We start from the raw sequence: 15,192 nt of genomic DNA on the forward strand, positions 1-15,192 counted from the left end.
ATTTGGTCCTGGACTTTTGTATTCTTGGAAGTTTTTGATGGCTGTTTCAATCTCCTTGCAAGTGATTGGTCTATTCAGATTCTCTATTTGTTCTTGATTTAGTTTTGGAAGGTTATATCATTCCTGGAATTTATTCATTTCTTCTAGGTTATCCAATTTGTTTGCATATAGTGTTTCTAGTATTCTCTTATAATCCTTTGTATTTCTGTGGTATCTGTTTTCATTTCTCCTCTTTCATTTTTGATTTTATTCATTTGAGATTTCTCCCTTTTTTTATTAGTGAAACCTAGTAAAGGTGTCAATTTTGTTTATCTTTTCATGGAACCAGCTCTTAGTTTCATTGATCCTCTCCATTTTTTTTTTTTTAGTCTCTATTTCATTTATTTCAATTCTGAACTTTATTTTTTCCTTCCTTCTACTGATTTTAGGCTTCATTTGTTCTCCTTTATCTAGTTCCTTTAGGTGTAATGTTAAAGTGTTTATTTGAATTTTTCTTGTTTTTACAGGTAGGCCCATATTGCTGTAATCTTTCCTCTTAGTACCACTTTTGATGCATCCCATAGGTTTTGGTATGTTGTGTTTCATTTTCATTTGAATTTAGGTATTTTTTTACTTCTCCTTTGATTTCTTCATGGATCCAATAGTTATTCAGTCTCATTTTTGTGACTTTTTCAGTTTTCTTCTTACAATTGATTTCTAGTTTCACATCCTTTGATCACAAAAGATGCTTGATATGATTTCAAATTTATTTCAAAGAATCTTTTATTCATAGAATATAGAATTGTATACATTTTTTCTTTTATACCATGAAAAATAATGTCATCACAGAAATTATTTTCCCATTTGGCAATGCCTGCTAAAGAATCATATTGCAAATGGTAAAAGTGGCTTTATAAAAATGAAGAAATCTGTTCATATTTTTCAAGGATATTTGTATTGGCATATTTCCATTCCAGTTACTGAAGAGTTTCTTCCTTTCAGAAATACATTCCCAAATTGCTAACAAAGCAGCCCTGGTGTTTGTGAGAACAAAAGGACCTTTCCTTTGATACAATCTCTGAGCAGATTCAACACAATTAAACACCTGGAAATAAAAAAAGTCTTAACTCTCTGACTGTTTTTCCTAGTAATTTAGAAAAGTAGTTCATTGACCAGTTGGGCCTCTTTCTGTTCTTGTTCTTTCCATTTTCAATCAATGATTTTCAGTGATTAGGACCATGTTTCAAAGCAAATGTTTGGGCCAATTTATCTGAGGAAAATTTATAAAATATCTGATGCCACATAAGTTACCTTCAAGGACTTCCAAAGGAACCCAGAAGGTCAAATTCCCAGTACACAGTTTTTTAACTGCTAGTTACATTACGCAGGTTATGTGGAACCTGAGTTTTTATAGAAGCTGTAACCAGTGTGACAGATCATACTGGGTCAAGATATTCCGAAAAGGGACTAAGCTCATAGTACCTGCCTCTGGTAAGTAACTTTTTTCTGTTTTTACCCTAGTGATGAAAAACTGATAGAGGCTTTCTAGAAAAAACAATTAGGGATCATCTTTATCTGACTGCCGTATACTTGGCCTCAGTTTTTTGCAGCTACTGGTCACTGTACATGAAAACAAAACTGTTTTCATAAATGGTTTGTTTTCTTCCATACTTGTAAGCAGATTGAAATTCTGCTTTTAGAATACACACACATAAAAGGATGGACTCAGGCTAGAAATTAAAATATTTTGAGGACCATATTTGTAAACCATTGGTATAAGTTATTGATTCAAGATATTTTTCATGTAGACCATCTTTTAAGTTAGAGACACTTTTATTAATTACATCTTCTCTATATTTTGAGACAAAACATAGTGCCCCTTTCTCACAATAATCTGCAAAAACTGTATTATTGGTTTCCATCTCATCACTAACAGCAGAGAAAACACTAATTCTTCAAGTAAGTGTCTATAGGACATTGATAAATCTCACTTATTACTTTAGCTTCTTAGAGGTAGGCTGAGATCAGTCAAAATTTATGCTATCATAACTCTTGATGAATTGCCTAGAGATGGGCCAGTTTAAGGGAATTTTTAAGCTTAATAAGCCTTTTTAGCTCCAAAGTCCATGAAAAGTGTCTGCATGGTTTACATCCTCATTTGCTCATTCATTCTGTCAGCAGAAATTCATTGAAAACAGTTTCAGTGCTGGACACTGGAGATAAACAGGGAAAGAAGATAAAGATAGAACAAGTCCCCATATTCCAAAAGCTTCTAGCCTAGTGGATAAGTGTTCTATCTCCGACCAGATCCTTGGAGGCGCTTCTCTGCCTTACGTAGCAAGGAGGACATTCACAAGGAGTTAACTAGTTACAGCGAATTGTGAGTCTCTAAGGGGTGGAGATGTCAGTTCCATTTGGTATTTCTGTAATTAGAGATTTGTAATGAGTTTAGATATTTTATATATTTGGTTCCAAGAATAACTACTGGGAAAAAAATGAATAAAAATTGCTAACTTTGTCATTTGGTCAGAGGATGGTTAACATCAAGTATTAAAATATTTAAGTGGGCAACCATATTAAAGAGTGTCACATGATGGCTTTTTTTATTTTCCAAATTCAGTCCAGTAAATTTGTTCAGTCTTCATTATCCTTAAAGGTGAAATTTTGCCTGAATGAGGGAGAATATCTCACAATAATATTCTTAACCTACTAGATCCATTGAAGTGAAAATTTTCATAGAATTTTTACAAGGTTGATATAGCTTTGAAAAAATGAAAGAAATCATATAATTTAGTTTGCTTGGTAGTTGTGATCATATAAACAAAGAATTCATAGATTGAAAAGCTACTTTCTAATCCTTTATTTTCCAAGCGAGTACATGGTCAATGTAAATTGTAGCAATTAAATTAAATAATGGCAACAGATATAATTCATGTGTGTCCTGAAAAATGTTTTTTAGGAGAGTGTGGTGCAGGGGAAAATATATACTTTGATCACTTTTTGTATAGTCATCCTTCAGCAAATAAATTTTGATTCACTCATTATCGCCCTGCCAAAATTATAAAAATAATAATTGCCCATTATAAAACAGTTGGAAAATAGAAAAAATAAATAAAAATTTAAAATTTTATATTTACATATATCTCTATTAACATTTTGATATGTTTCCATCCATTCATTCTACCTATGCAATGACCATCTCGAGTGGATGTTGTGACTATTAAATGAAATTAAATATTGGAAATTACTAATCTGGTCAGTGATAAAAATGTCAATTCTCCAGAATTTCTATTACCACCATTGGATTTCTTTATGAAATCAGGAGTACAGATGAATGTATTAATTACCATCTAGTCTACAAGTCACCTTAGAACAAAAGGTCAGTAATTGGAAAAAACCTTCAATTTCTAAGACTAATTGTTACCTACTTCTAAAACTGATTGAATATAATAAGCATTCTCTCGAATATTATTAACATGAATATTAGGTGGTCTCTCATTTTCCAGCAGAAATATCTGCTAGAAAAAAAGAGAGAGTTTTTCAACTTGAGTGTATTAAGTTATAGTTACGTAGCTAAAAGTTAAATATTGACTTATAGTATTTAATTTCTTAATTGAATTATAGCTAAAGTTAAAAAATTATATCAATACAAATATCAGTTGGGAAATATCGCTCTTTTTGCCCACACTATTCATTCAAACTTTGTTCAGACTCTTCACATGCGTCTGAAACATCTACCTCAGAGCAGCTTTCTAGCTCATGCCTGGGTCAGAGTGTCTGTTTTGGGATCTGCATAGGATGATGTTGCTGGAAATTTTATCTAAAGAGACAATTATCCATTTATTAAACAAAGGAAAGGTTATTTTTCATTTATTCTGTTACTCTATAAATGTGCAACAAATATAAACTGAAGGGCTTTATCCCCATATCCAAATCCATATTCAATTTCTTTATTATCTTTCACCAGTGCTAGCTCCAAAACAGGCATTAATTGATTTCATTTCAGGTGGAGATCTTTTCCAAGAAGTATTTTTGGATCACAGCAGAGTATTAGAAGAGCATATTTTAATATGGGCATTTACACAAGGACTGAAACAGAAGGTGACCCCTGTTTTCTGAGGGATAATTATGGGAAAGAAAGGCTCACCTTATGTTCTGGCACTTTCAGTCTCTTTGAATTTGTCACGTCTTGTGTCTATATCGTAGAGCTAGGATTTGCAAACATATTTTCCCACCTTTCATGTATATTCAAGTTAGACCTTACTAAACTATCAATCGCCGGAGCAGAAAAAGAAACAAGTTATAATGTACAAACTCTTTGTCCTTTATTTCAACTGCCTATTTCCAAAACCTATTTGAGAAGACCTAAAGTCAAATACACAAGTACAGGCATACCTCATTTTATTGCACTCAGCTTTATTGCATTTCGCAGATACTGCATTTTTTAAAAAGCAAAGGTTTGTTGCAACCGTGTGTCGAGACGTCCTATCAGCACCATTTTCCCCAAAGCATTTGCACACTTCATTTCTCTATGTCACATTTTGGAAATTCTCCAATATTTCAATCTTTTTCTCTATTATTATATTTGTTATGGTGATCTGTGATCAGTGATTTATGATGTTACTACTATAATTGTTCTAGGGCTCCATGAGCAAGGCCCATATGAAATGGCAAGGTTAATCTAGAAATGTCTGTTTTCTCACTGCTTCACCAGCTGTTCCCCATCTCTCCTCCTCTCCTTGGGCCTCTCTACTCCCTGAGACACAACAATATTGTAATTAGGCCAATTAATACCCTACAATGGCCTCTAAGTGTTCAAGTGAAAGGAAGGGCTGCACGTCTCTCATTTTAAATCAAAGGCTAGAAATGAGCAGGCTTAGGGAGGAAGACATCTTGAAAGCCGCGATAGCCGAAAGCTAGGCCTCTTGTACCAGTTAACCAAGTTGTGACTGCAGAGGGAAAGTTCTTGAAGGAAAGAAAAAGTGCTACTCCAGTGAACACACAAATGATAAGAAAGCAAAACAGCCTTATTGCTGATGTGGAGAAAGTTTTAGTGGTCTGGATAGAAGATCAAATCAGCCACAATATTCCCTTAAGCCAAAGCCTAATCCAGATCAAGCCATTAACTCTCTTCAATTCTATGAAAGAAGAGAGAAGTGAGGAAGCTGCAGAGGAAAAGTTTGAAGCTAACAGAGGTTGATTCATGAGTTTTAAGGAAAGAAGTCATCTCCTTAACATAAAAGAGCAAGGGGAAGCAGCAAATGCTGATGTAGAAGCTGCAGCAAGTTATCTAGAAGATCTAGCTAAGAGAATTCATGGAGTTGGCTACAGTAAACATCAGATTTTCAACGTATATGAAACAGCCTTATGTTGGAAGAAGATGCCATCTGGGACTCTCATAGCTGGAGAGGAGAAGTCAGTGCCTGGCTTCAAAGCTTCAAAGGACAGGCTGACTCTCTTGTTAGGGGCTAATGCAGCTGATGACCTTACTTTGAAGCCAATGCTCATTTACCATTCTGAAAATCCTAGGGCCCTTAAGAATTATGCTAAATTAACTCTGTCTGTGCTCCATAAATGGAATAGCAAACCCTGGGTGACAGCACATCTGTTTACAACATGGTTTACTGAGTATTTCAAGCCCCTTTTTGAGACTGCTCAGAAAAGAAGATTTCTTTCAAAGTATTACTGCTTGGTGACAGTGCACCTGGTCACCCAAGAGCTCTGATGGAGATGCATAATGAGGTTCATGTTGTTTTGATGCCTGCTAACACATCATCCATTCTGCAGCCCATGGATCAAGGAGTAATTTTGAATTTCAATTCTTATAATTTAAGAAATACACTTCATAAGGCTATAGCTGCCATAGATAGTGATTCCTCTGATGGATCTGGGCAAAGTAAATTGAAAACCTTTTAGAAAGTATTCACCATTCTAGATGCCATTAAGAGCATTTGTGATTTGTTGAAAGTGGTCAAAATATCAACATTACGAGGAGTTTGAAGAGGTTGATTCCAACCACCATGGATGACTTTCAAAGGTCCAACACTTCATTGGAGGAAGTAACTGCAGACATGGGGAAAATAGCAAGAAAACTAGATTTAGAAGTGGGGCCTGAAGATGCAACTGAATTGTTGCAATGTCGTGACAAAAAGTTAATGGATGAGGAATTGCTCCTTACAGATGAGCACAGAAACTGGTTTCTTGAGATGGGAAATCTTCTTGGTGAAGATGCTATGAGTATTGCTGAAATGACAGCAAAGGATTTAGAATATTACATAAATTTAGTTGATAAAGCAGCTGCAGGGTTTGAGAGGATTGACTTTAATTTTGAAAGAAGTTCTGCTGCGGGTAAAATGCTATCAAACAGCATCAAATTCTACAGAGAAATTGATTGTAAAAGGAAGAGTCAATCGATGCTGCAAACTTCATTGTTGTCTTATTTTAAGAAATAGCCACAGCCACCTGAGCCTTGAGCAACCACCACCCTGATCATTCAGCAGCCATCAACATCACGGGAAGACCCTTCACCAGCAAAAAGATTATGACTCACTGATGGCTCAGATAGTTAGCATTCTTAAGCAATAAAGTAATTTGTAATTAAGGTATGTACATACTTTTTTAGACATAAAACTATCTCACACTTAATAGACTATAGTATAGTGTACACATAACTTATATATGCACTAGGAAACCAAAAAAATTGAGTGACTTGCTTTATTCTGGTATTTGCTTTATTGCGGTGGTCTGAAACCAAGCCTGCCATATCTCCGAGGCATGCCAGTACCATCAGACCATGAAATAACAATAGAAGATCAAAACCACTAAGGGAAGCAAAATAAAAATGATCTGTGATTTTCTAGAAAGAAGCACAGGTAAAATTTTATGCTCAGAGGTAGGAGAAAAATTGAAGAGGAATTCATAGTTTTCATTAACTGATGAAATGATGTATAATAAATTTTCAAATAGGACATGTTTTTCCCACCAAAAATTAGAAAAGGACTTCAATGCATGAATGCTTTAGGAGGAAAGTGAGGTACAAGAGTGGACATTGCCTTTAACATCCATTTTATAAAATGGAAGAAATGGTCTTTCAGCAAACCCATTTTATCCCAACACTGCATCAAGGCTATGGGCATCATAACTTGAATGTCAGCCACAGATGGTGACCCTCAGCAGATATGGTCAGGCAGGTAACATTTAGTATCTAACGTGACAACAGGAGGATTTGCAGACAGACATCCTGCAATCTCTCTAGTCATTCGGCCTTGAAGGCCCGCTGCCAGGAGTTTCAAGCTGAACTTTCTGTGTGAGCTAGAAAGATGTCAGTTTGAGGCTGAAATTTCTCGTGAAAACTTGGAATGCAAGTCGATTGTGCTATTCATTAGAGAAAAGAGACATTGTTTTGGACAACACGAGTGAAGCAGTTCCATATACTGACTGCATATTATTAGGCTTTAGCCAATGTTCCCTTTGATTTTCCTAACGCTGAGAATGCAGCAGATAAGACAAGACAATGATTGCCTATTAAGTGAGTGAATGAAAGTCACATTTCCTGTATTTATGGTTTTTAGAATTCCAGACATATTAGGACAAAAGGGAATGCAAATGAAGGAACAAGTCTTCAAGCTTAATTGCCACGGATCTAATTGCAACCCCAAAATACTGAATTCCTATTACTAAGGTCAAGGTTTGGTCCCATGAAATTAAAATATCATGTTGGAGCACACAATGATCATAAACAAATTGATAATAATAATGATAATAAGGACCATAATAATAATTATAATTGTGATTTCCATAGCATTCTAAATCGAATCATGTTTCAGATCTTGTTTCATTTTGGTCACACTTCAGCTCTGGTAGGGATGTTGAATTGATTTCCATGAAAATCATTGTTTTCAAACAAATAAAGCACCAAAGTCTTTAATTTGCTTTCTTTCTCAGGCACAGAACTTGTGAGCAAAATGCACCAGGACCAGAACCCTTGTCTCTGAGTCGCAGGCCACCAAATTTCCCTAGGACTTGAATAACTCAGAGAAGCAAAATTAACCTAAAGTTTTTGATATGAGTTGATCACTGGAAGTTTTATGCAAAAGTCTTCAGTGATGGAAGAAAACATGTTATCACAGGTAGGTATCAGAAGAATAGAAGTTTTCAAGGTAATAGAGGGAGGGCAAGAAGTAATTAAACTGGAATAATAGTTAAGAAAGTTTAGGAAAAACAGGAATGTGATGAGGATTGGATGTAGAAATCTTCAGAGGGATTTAAAAAAAATCCTTTTGGCAAAGATCAGCATAGATAATAATGTGTGAATATTGCAATAAGATTTGGCTTTGTGGACTTATCTAAAAGACTCAAGTATAACATATGTAATTATCATGTAAATGTTTGTCCCATCAATAAAGTTCATTATTACAGTTGAATTTTGTGAGTTGACACATTTCCTTTCTAATGGTGAGAGGGTGTTGTCTAAGACCCGGTCCTTGGAGTCAGGCTGACCTGGCTCCACCTCTTCCATTCTGCTTATGTGAACTTGGGTGATTATTCTCCGGCCTCAGTTTCCTGATCCATAAAATGAGATGACAGTATGTATCCAGCAGGGGTTGTATGAGAATTGAATGAAATAGTGTGAATAAAGTACTTGGCACATTGTCTAACACATAATAGGTGCTGGATACATGTTCCCCCAACTCAAATTTAAAGGGAGGATTGTATCCAGTATGGAGAGTTGTTTGCAGCCAATGACACTGACAGAGCAGCAACTCTCCAGAGGATTCAGCTGTACCTCTAACTGCTCAAGGGAAAGATATCTTACTGTCCATTCTCATACAAAAATGAGTTTGGAGGTATTTGTTTCTCTTTAGCAGACTTTTCCATCACTTGGCAAGAAAAATGAGAGTAAAATATGTTTGTTTTTTATTTCATTGTTGTTCTATGTGTTTTAAATCTTAATCCTTTATTTTAATTGGTATCATCTCTAACAGCAACATTTATTGGCCGTAAAATTTGTAGCCAAAATATTTAAGCTTCATGCTCATGTTTATCATTAAAAATGTTTCAATTCATACAGAAAATGGTCAAGATGCAAAATCAATTATTGTGTAAAGTTGTCATAAATTTGAAATACATATTTAAATATGAAATAACTGCAATTATTTGTTTGGTAAAAGAAAAATTACAACAAGAAACTAGAGAACACTTAAATCAATATCAATATGTAGGTTTGAGATACCACACTTTCAATGAAAAATGTAGTTGACATTTGGTAAATTTATGTTGAATTCATACTGTTGCATCTTAATAAAATATAAACAGCTCAGGCAATTTCGCTCAAATGTATTATTTGATTATGCAGATGAATGTATATAAATGAATTAGGTTTATTTATTTTTTTACCTGGTTTCCATTCTATGTGTCATGAAAATGATGTTGACAATAAAATATACTGTTAATAAGTTTCAAAAAGAATGTTTAAAGAAAAACCATGTAATATAATTTTTTAAAAATATAGGCACTAACCATATATACATAAGTACACTATTTAATGCTCAGTTAACTATTGCATTGAGAAAGTTATGGAAATGCGAGATTCATTTTATCCTGAAAAGACTGAAACTTAATGGATCTAGGTAAGGGAAAGGGATAGGAGGTAAGAATAGTGTGTTATCATACATAAAATAATCAATTCATCATTTGATTTTCAATTTCTTTACTATAATGAATCAGAAGTATTCCTATGAAGACATAAACTTTCTCAGATGAAAATTAGATTTTTTGAGATATTGACTAAAGACTAAAAGTATGTGAATAGAATGTATGATTGAAACATCAATCTTGCTTTATAAAACATGTTTTTAAATTAAAAACAAAGTATAAAGTTGGAGAAATATAGTGTCTTACTGTCATAATCAATAAAATACCATTTACACTAAACGCATGATGTATAAAATTAAAATAAGCACTTTATTACCTAATTGTATGAAAAAAAATCTCAACCCTGTTTGCTTACTAATTTACTGTAAAAACCAGGAGCTTTGCTATGTAGGCGGAAGTTCTCAGGAATTTTTTTTTCTTCTCAAATCAGAAATCTAATTCTTCTTTTCTTAGGAAATTGCCCGTTGAGTTACGTAACTCCGAACTAGCCCAAAGAGAACATTAGTAAAGCATTTGTATGTCAATTAGAAATCAAATTGGAAAGAGATTTCGTGTTTATAATTCCAATTATTAGATTAACAATAAATGTGTAATCAGCTAACATTCCAGAATTCAAGTGACATGCCTTTGTAATCTATGATGTTTTGTTACATATTTTGACATTATATCTGAAAAAGACTCTGGAACTGTGACATTTAACATTACACAAATTATATATATACTTTATTCAACAAGTGAAAACAAAGAAAATAATGCAGCTATAAAACAGTTCAGCAGCCTCATAAGATAGATACAAATTTTGGAGGAGATATTGAGAGTCAAAAAGTGGTGTATTCTTCATCATGCTTAAACATCAATAAATTCCAAAATAAGATGTTGTTTGGGTGAACATATTCTAAAGTGAAACAAAATTCTGAGAAGTGTATTACTTGATAAGATTAATATAATAGCATTTCTGAAAATAATAAAATTTTTAATGGGAGTTTTGGAAATATTGTACTTGGCTTCTAAATTCAAGGCATTGTAAATAATTTGGAGGTGCAGCTTTAATATTGGCCTACTTAAAAATCTGGGGTGGTTGAGATGTGAAATTGAGATGTTATATAAAATTAAACATCAAGTAGGAGAACTCCATTATCTCAGAACTGGGCATGGGATCCACATTAGAGCTAAAAGGTCAACTTCACTGTCAAGTACAAGTGGAAATGGATTCCCGTTAATACGTGACTGTGCATTGTTTTAAAAAAAAATGAAAAATTTCCTCCTGATATTTATTTATATGGCAAGTAAAACAAATATGGTGCATTCCAGAAATAGTTAAATGAAGAGTGAGGTTTCACAGAGCTTCAGAACAGGAGAAAGTGTTCTTTGGCCAAAGACAGCAAAAGTTACAAAATTCACATTCATATATGTGCTAGGTTGTTCCAAACCATACAACGCTTGTGCTTCTCTAATGATTCTTTTTAATTTCTGTTCCATTTTCTCCCACAGATAGAAGCCTTCCTGCAGACATTTCCCCCAAGCCCAACATTTTTCTTCATTCAGTTGCTGAAGTAAACCTTCATAAGGCTGGAACATTTCTTTGTCTTCTTGAGAAATTCTTCCCTGATGTTATTAAGGTATATTGGAAAGAAAAGAATGGCAATAGAATTCTGGAATCCCAGCAGGGCAATACCATGAAGACTAATAGCACGTACATGAAATTCAGCTGGCTGACCGTGACTGAAGGTCAATGGATAAAGAACACAGATGTATCATCCAACACGAGAATAATAAAAGAGGGGTTGACCAAGAGATTCTTTTTCCTTCAGTGAATGAAAGTATGTATATATAAATATAATCTCCCAGAACATTTTTCCCAAAGGGAATATTCCACATTTTCTGTCAAGTATTAATGAAAAACAAAGAAATATAAATCTTTCTTAAATGTTGTTCCATTTACTTGTAGCATAAATGTCCTTTTTTTACCCCATAGAATAAAAATAGTATAGGTTTTGGAACATAAAAAAGAAAAAGAAAAATTTCCTTAACTTTTCTCAGCCTCAATTTCATCAACCAAAATATTAAGGTCACAGTGATTTTTTTGCTGTTGTTAATGGATTAAATGAAACAACACACGTGAAAGCACCTAACAATTGAGCACACAGGAAATGCTGAAAAAGAGATTCCTCTTTTGATGATCTTAGTTTATCAGCAAATAAGAGCAATTATACTTCTTTCTGGAATCTTCTACTTAGCAAACGAAGTCACTCTCATTTATTCTTGCTCTACTCAGGGTATAAACCCAAAACAATGTTATTAAGTGACAAAATAGTGTTCATTTGATGGAGCCAAATTGTGGCTGAACAAAAAATAGAATAATTTGACCATTGCAGTTTTATTATGGTTTTAAATTTTCCAGATTTGCATTTTATATACCACCATAAGGTAAAATTTCATAATTAGAGTTTGGATCAGGATAACGTGTACATACATCCTTCCATTCTAAATAATGAACGCATTTTTCACCACTGGTAAATGCAGCTCAACAAACATTTGTTGCAGAACTAGCCTATGCCTAGCCTGGAAGAGATGTGTGGATGAGTACACTGGGATGAATTACTGTCCCAAGGAGGACACAGTACAGTAAAGAGAATATAGTCTTTTCCTAATCACTCAGGCTCATTCGTGATTCAGGCATGAGTCCCAGCAGTGGCTCTGTTACTCGCTAGACTCAAGACTTAAATTCTTGAGTGTGAACTCAACAGACCAAAGGCCCCAGAGCACCCATAAGAAGGAAACAGTTTGTACTTTTCCCTGTAGTTAATAAGCCCTTGTATAAGCAGTGGGGAACAAGCACATAACAAAACATGTGAAGACCTTTGCTGTGTACCAAGACAAACTTCCAAAGTCAGTCTTTATCTTCTCAGATCCTTGGTTTCTTCAACCATCAAATCAGGTTCCAACACTTTCCTTGGCTTTTTCCTGAAGCTATGATGTAGAACAAATGAAATAATGTCAATGAAAACACTTGCTTTTGAAAACATTTCATGGATCTGTTTATTTACATATTTACTGTATTTTTAATATCATTTCCTAAATCTCACTGACATAAGATTAAATCAACAGCCCTAATTTATTATTTCTATGGCTAAGAACAGAGGGGAAGCAATATATGCAAACACAAGTTTAATATAACCACTGGGCTGAAGTGTCCTGTTAGGTTTTGATTTTTCCAGTGATTAGGCAAAAATAAGTACAGTAAGTTCCATGGTGATGATTATGATAGAGAAGATGCAGTTCGTAATGTGTTTACTTGGCACTCAATTTCTGAAACAAACGTCTCACATGGACTTCTCAGGGTAAGAAAGCTAATGAGGGTATTTCTGTCAATGTCACTCTAGCAAACTTCTAATGCTGTCTCTTGGAAGTTTTCTGTTTTTGATAAAAGCTAAGACTATAACTTGGAAGCACAATTCAGTGAAGCGATTATGAAGAGAGCTAAAACTAATTGGTCCAAGTTTTTATCCAACCTTGATTGAGAAACAGAACTTGGGATACACAAACAGATTTTATTAAGAAAAATTGATACTTCATTGTTTTTACCTCCATCAATGCATGGTAATAAAGGAGTTTATTTATCTTTTAATGAATAAGTCACTGTCAAGGAAAAGAAAGAGACTTTTAAGACACATTAAAGTCAGTTTTGGAGATATTTTAACATCTAAACATGATTATGCTAACATTGTCATTCTTGGATTTTATTCCAAATCCTATAGTTCAAACCCATTTTTATAGCCACCAAAAAAAAAGCTCATTGAGTGTGTAAAATTGCATACCAGAACCGTATCCATATGGACAAGAACACATCTAGTAGAAAAAGATTAACCAAAATAATCATTTAGCTCTGTTTTTCTCCATCCGTCAGTCAGTTATCTTTAAGAAAATTTTTACCTCTGTGTGTTTGCTGCCTTTTTTTTTTTTTTACATTTGATAAATAAACGGCAAGCAATAGCACATATTGGAGTATATGAGGAAGCCATTTGGTGTAAAACTAATTTGGGCTGACCTTGTTTTCCCAAAAGGGCCTGTGGTTGTTGAGTATGCATTATATATTTGTTTTAATCATTTACTGTGTCCCAAAGACAAGAACAAATGCCCTTAAGATAAAGATGTAACTTCCCCCACCTTGGCATTTCCTTAAGGATAAGCATCTCTCCCTAGGCTAGGAATTGATTGCTGTGCTCACCCTGTGCCCACCCAGCTCAAGACAACAGATCTGCTACCTGCTACTTCCATCAATCACTGTGCTGACAGGGCAATCTCATGACTATTGTAAAAGGAACATTCCAGTCATACGTGATACATGCTCTTTGACTATATATAGTCTGTACACCCCCACTTTGGAGTGCTTGATTCCTTTGTGAAAGGACTCTCCTGGGCTACATGGTCCTCAAATCTGGCTCATAATAAACTCACCACAATTTTTATTTACAGATTGGTTTTGGATTATTTGCATCGACATGTTGTACATAAGTCTCACCTCGTGTCTTATATATTTGTAGAACTATAAATGTGATTTGGCCTATCTTTCTGTCTTTGGAAAGAATTACACTGAAATGCCAAGCTCCTGTAATGAAAAGGTCATTAGCTATGAATATTCACCATATCTGGAAGAGAAGATATTTTTAGTTTCCACAATGGTGGAATTATGTTGTTTCTCTATAGATTATTTTATATTTCTATGGATTATTTTTATTTTTGTTTTATTTTTTATTTTTATTTACTTATATTTTTTGTGAGGAAGATTGGTCCTGAGCTAAGATCCATTGCCAATTCTCCTCTTTTTTTGCTGAGGGAGATTGGCCCTGGGCTAACATCCATGTCCATCTTTTTCTACTTTATATGTGGGATACCACCACAGCATGGCTTGACAAGCAGTATATAGGTCCACGCTTGGGATCAGAACCTGCAAACCCCGGGCCCCTGAAGTGGAGTTTGTGGACTTAACCACTACATCACTGGGCCAACCCTCTATGGATTATTTTTCAAAGTACATTCCACATGCTCTATCTCATTTAATTCCCCACAACGATGCTTTGAATGCTGGTTCTGCCATCACTGGTATGACTCTCAGCAAGTTACTTATTCTCCCAAACTTATTTCCTCGTTTGCAGCAAGGAGTCCTCCAAACTACAACTCACATCAGTGTGACAGGAGCATTAAACAGGATAATGCATGTGAAACATTTAACGTAGTGCCTGGCACAGTAATAATCGCTCAATAGTTATTAGCTTTTATTCATATTGTTGTCATGTCCACAAACACCAAACTCCAGAAATTCATGTGCATGAGTTGGGGATATTGGGATATGCATGCTTTGGAAAGGTTTGCTTGCTTTCCTTTGCTTAGATGGGAAATGTGCCTAAACCAGATTCTTTCAAAGGTGAGATTCTGTTGCGGATTCTAAGATTTAATGAATTGATTTTGGCAGCAACTCTGCATGTCAACAGTGTGTGCTGAATGCTGTAGAGTAGCCACATTTTCGGTTTATTATTCCATACGACAAGTATTTCTCCA

General features: G+C 34.5%; 1 pseudogene; it reads left to right on the forward strand.

Moving 5' to 3' along the window:
* The window catches only part of LOC131422767 (T-cell receptor gamma chain C region C10.5-like), a 41,127-nt pseudogene that overhangs the window by 22,278 nt on the left and 3,657 nt on the right, over nt 1-15,192 (forward strand).

The sequence above is a fragment of the Diceros bicornis genome, chromosome 3 (genome assembly GCF_020826845.1).
Source record: "Diceros bicornis minor isolate mBicDic1 chromosome 3, mDicBic1.mat.cur, whole genome shotgun sequence".
Lineage (NCBI taxonomy): Eukaryota > Metazoa > Chordata > Mammalia > Perissodactyla > Rhinocerotidae > Diceros > Diceros bicornis.